Source organism: Bombus fervidus, unplaced genomic scaffold (genome assembly GCF_041682495.2).
Source record: "Bombus fervidus isolate BK054 unplaced genomic scaffold, iyBomFerv1 scaffold0034, whole genome shotgun sequence".
Taxonomy (NCBI): Eukaryota; Metazoa; Arthropoda; class Insecta; order Hymenoptera; family Apidae; genus Bombus; species Bombus fervidus.
Window position 1 is genome coordinate 60,001 of NW_027212597.1, and position 5,000 is coordinate 65,000.

At 49.5% G+C, this 5,000-nt stretch overlaps 1 pseudogene; it reads right to left on the reverse strand.

Annotated features, from left to right (window-relative positions):
• LOC139997179 (large subunit ribosomal RNA) overlaps window positions 1-5,000 on the reverse strand; it is an 8,876-nt pseudogene that overhangs the window by 2,096 nt on the left and 1,780 nt on the right.

Here is a 5,000-nt window from a genome sequence, read left to right on the forward strand (position 1 = left end):
GGTACCCCTTGTCCCTGACTTCTTAGGTCTCCCCAGAGTTGTATATGGGAGCCTTTCAAACGCTTTCTTGCCCTCTCAATCTCGTCCAAGGAAGCCGGCCAATTGATCCTGAGTGAGTTAGCCACTTTCTTTAATCTTTTCTCTGTTTCGTCGTTGAAAAGTCCCGAGACCGCTGGATCGATCGACTCTTTCATTTTAATTGCGCTCTTAAGAATACCTAGTTTGACGATGTGCTCAAATCTAGGCATTCCCAGCCCCCCACAGCTCTTCGGGGCGTAAAAGAAACCAGTGGCAGTTGAAGGCACTAGATGGAGGATGGCCTTGATCTCCTGTCTGACTTCGCTATCCAGCAATTTCAATACAGTGTCGCTGGGCGGACTGATCAAAAGATGGTATATATAGCGAGGGAGGACGTATTTCGTGATGAGCTCGATCTTCTGGCATGGTTTCAGGGAGAGTTTTCTGATTCTCCTGATCACGCTCAGAATCTCGGGTACCACGATGCCACAATGAACACCCTTCCAAGGCCCCATTTTGGCGCCTAAATATCTGAATGCCTCATCCGGGTCTGTAGATGGAACGTTCAGCCCGTCGAGCCTTATTTCTGGATCTTTAACATACCAGGTGTCTCTTTTCGAGACAATCTGGAATGTTTGGCTCTTTTCTCTAGATAACTGCATGTTCAGGCCACTCAGATATTCATGGAGGGCGTCCACCTGGCGCTGCGCCTCCCTCTCGTTTGCGCCCAACAACACTACATCGTCCGCGAACGCCAGAACAGGGATTCCTCTGTTTTGATTTTGATTCGCTTTGATGCCACTGGTTGATTCTTCGATCATCTCCAGCAGTGGATCGAGACATAAGTTAAAAAGCAAGGGCGACAGGGGATCGCCCTGCTTGACTCCTCTCAGGATCTTGATCTCGACCCCAACTTTGTTTTTGGTCCGAATTGTTGTGGAATTATCCACGTACATATTTTTGATTAATTTAATTATTGGGGCCGGCACACCTTTCCTAGCCAGGCAAGGTGTTAAAGCCGAATGGGGTATCGTATCGAACGCCTTCGAGATATCCACGATCGTGAATATCCCGCCGCCCCCGTTTTTGCTTGTATTCAAGGCAGAATTTAAAAGTTCGATATTGGTTTTACATCCGTTTTCGGATGTAAAACCCTTCTGCCTTAGGTTCAATACAATACCTCTCCTTAACTTTCTGTCAAGGATGGAGGAGAAAATTCGGCCGAGAATGGGACCTATCGTAATAGGTCTCCAATCCTCGACCTTATGGCCCGATTTCTTTGCTTTCATAATTAATGTGGTCCTGTTACGCTTCCATATGGAAGGATAACAGGAACTATATAAACAGATGTTATAGATTTTAGATAATATTTCAGGCAGTCCGGGGATCATTAGGTGTTCTTTTGTTAATCCATCCGGACCTGCCGCGGCTTTCTTTCTGATCTTTCTAATTTTCTCCGCCACATCCTCAACAGCTATCGGCGTAAAAATTTCGTTTAACGACAGCTTAGAGACACATTGATCATTAATAAACGGGACACTAGATGGTCCTTGTTGCCCCCATAATTCTTTATAGTGTCTCTTGACTTCTTCAGCTGCCGGTGGCTGCCTGGCTGGTTCCAGGTATGCGCGATCGTCGTTGATAACGACATCGGCCAACTTCTTTGGACACTCATAAAACAGATCCTGGCATCGTGCGTATGAAAACCGCTTTCTTGCGTTGCGGCTGTTCTTTTTATGTCCCATTTGGGGCTTGTTCCGACTTAAATTACATTTAGTGATCTCTATTTTATTGACTTTCTTTATAATTTCATAGAGATGTGCAATAAAATTATTTAATTCTTTACCAAGGGCTTCCTCGTTCCCTTGGTTTAATTTAAAAATATTTTCCAGCCGATCGTAGGCCTCACTTAAAACAGGAGGTACGTCGGCTGTCGTCAGTATGGCTTCTTCCAGGCTGAGTCTCCATGCACTAAGAGACTCATTGTCAACGCGGATCTCAGGCGCATTTGAAGACGCATTGCCTGGATCCACGAGATCGCACCCTCCCACTGTTGCCCAATTAGCCTCCTGAGAGCTTGTTGCCTCACCGACCAGTCTTAGCTTTTTTCTCTGATATTTGATCTGGTCTAAGGTCTTGTTTGTGAGGATCTTATTTATTTCTTTGTTTGGATATTTATGATTTTTAAATTTTTCATTAAGCTCTCTCAAGAGACTAAGTTCTACTTCCGTCCAATATTTATCTTTTGGGGGGTCCGGTCCCCTTCTTTTCTGATTTCTTAGGGCAGGGTGCGCATGCCTTTCGTGGGTCGAGAGTCCTCTCTGGGTCCCGAAACTCATGGGACATGCTTCACACTTATATTTTCCCACTGCCTTTTGACCAGTGCCTGTACATTTAGGAATGTGGCACTGGGTCCCATGAAGTTTCGAGAAACTTTTCCCACAGAGACAACTCCATTTAATATTCGCATCTGTATGGTGTAGATCGAGGTGCTTGTTCAGGTCGGATAACGACATGAAGAAAAGGTTTATTCCCTTCTCTTCACATACTGGACACGCAACCCGATCGCCCACTAAAGGTACCGTAATTCCATAACTCGTTGTCCGTTGGCTAGCTTGGTCGTCACCCATGATCCCCTGAGAAGCGGAAAAATCCGCCACGGCGCCTCCGGGATCGAGAGGCGTCGCGTCCGAGGCTTCGGTTGAATCGAACATTGAAACAAGAATATGTGTATCCGAAGTATTTAATTCCATCCATCATCCATCTCATGTCCTTTGATTAGCCAGGTCGTCATAGGTATGAAGGAACGAGTTCCTTGTTGTTGGTTTAACATCCTCCTCTTCACGGTACTCCATTTCCCGTTTCGGCACGGCCGATGATGTTTGTTCAGCTCACGTCCCTTCGTCGCTACACTCCGTTTGGCCATGTCCGCTAACACCCGGGGGATATTTCCCCACGCTAGCGAAGCGAACATGTTACCGGCGGTACCACGAGGAGGTAGGAGTGCAACTTGGATAGACAGGGCCAAGGCCCTGCCTATCCCCGAGTACCTATGACTCCCCAAGGCCCCGCGACAAGGCCGTTATGTAGCGGCCAGACGCTGAGGGCCTCGAGGGGTAGCAATGTGAGGCACGGCCCGGCGGCGCATCGCTTTCCAGATGTTCGTCAATTTGCTCAAAGGGAAAAAAAATTCGCTACGCACGACCAACAAGGGCCGCACGCAGCGAAAATCCCCCCTCGAGTATGCGAATCGAAGTCCAGCGGCGTATTGCTTTCCAGCTCAGCCACCAAACCCGAAACGTGCAGCCTTCCGACAAAAGCACCACCGAACTGCTCGCTCTTAGACCTTCCAAGCACATACAACGCCACGTTGAGCGGTGTATTGCTCTTCCAGTATGCGCGACTAAGTCCAGCGGCGTATTGCTTTCTGGCGCGTGTCAAAATGATAGCACATACCCAGCTGGCACAGCCGGGGACACCGCCTAGGTGTAGATGGGAATCGATTTAAAGGAAAAAAAAAATTCGCTACGCACGATCGATAAGACCGCACGCAGCGAACCCTTCCCTATTGTAATGAGCGACTAAGTCCAGCGGCGTATTGCTTTTTAGCGTACGCACCGAACCAGACGCTAGTAATTCCATAGCGGATATCCGGCTAAGTCCAGCGGCGTATTGCTTTTTCGATGGTATAAAAAAAAGCCTTAAATGGAAAAAAAATCGCTACGCACGACCATAAGACCGTACGCAGCGAATCCCCCCATAAGCCTTTATTAGCGCATGCGACACCAAGGCCCGCAACACATTGCACCCCATTAAGGGGCCAATTACGTCACTAGTACGATGACGAGACTTTTGACAACCTTAAGAGAGTCATAGTTACTCCCGCCGTTTACCCGCGCTTTTTTGAATTTCTTCACGTTGACATTCAGAGCACTGGGCAGAAATCACATTGCGTCAACACCCTTGGGGGCCATCGCAATGCTTTGTTTTAATTAGACAGTCGGATTCCCCTAGTCCGTGCCAGTTCTGAGCTGAGCGTTGAATGGCGGCCGAAGAGAACGACCGCGCGCAACGACGATAATTAGATATCGTCGAGCGACGGAAGCCTCGCAGCAAGGAAGATCCGCGGGAGGCCAAGGCACGGGACCGAGCTCGGATCCAGGGTTACGCGACGACCGCGATCGTCTCCATACCCGTTGCAAACGAGAAATGGATAGACCGGGACGCCGTTTCGACCGTTCAGCTCGCCCAGGCCCGGCACGTCAGCCAAACCCGCTTCCCGACCAAGCCCGACACGCCCCGCTCCTCAGAGCCAATCCTTATTCCGAAGTTACGGATCCAATTTGCCGACTTCCCTTACCTACATTAATCTATCGACTAGAGGCTCTTTACCTTGGAGACCTGCTGCGGATATGGGTACGAACCGGCGCGACACCTCCACGTGGCCCTCTCCTGGATTTTCAAGGTCCGAGGGGAAGATCCGGACACCGCCGCAACTGCGGTGCTCTTCGCGTTCCAAACCCTATCTCCCTGCTAGAGGTTTCCAGGGAACTCGAACGCTTATACAGAAAAGAAAACTCTTCCCGGATCTCCCGACGGCGTCTCCAGGTCATTTTGGGTTACCCCGACGAACACTCTTACGAGGGCCCGAATGGTATGCGGTTCCGCTGCCGGGTTCCGGAATAGGAACCGGATTCCCTTTCGCCCAATGGGTGTTTATCTTTCGCTCAACTTTTTTTACACATTTTGTGTTATAGCATTTTCGTGTATATATATGATCTTAGGACACCTCATCTGCATAGGATTTCTCTTAGGGCTTAGGATCGACTGACTCGTGTGCAACGGCTGTTCACACGAAACCCTTCTCCACGTCAGTCCTCCAGGGCCTCGCTGGAGTATTTGCTACTACCACCAAGATCTGCACCGACGGCGGCTCCAGGCAGGCTCGCGCCCAGACCCTTCTGCGCACACCGCCGCGACCC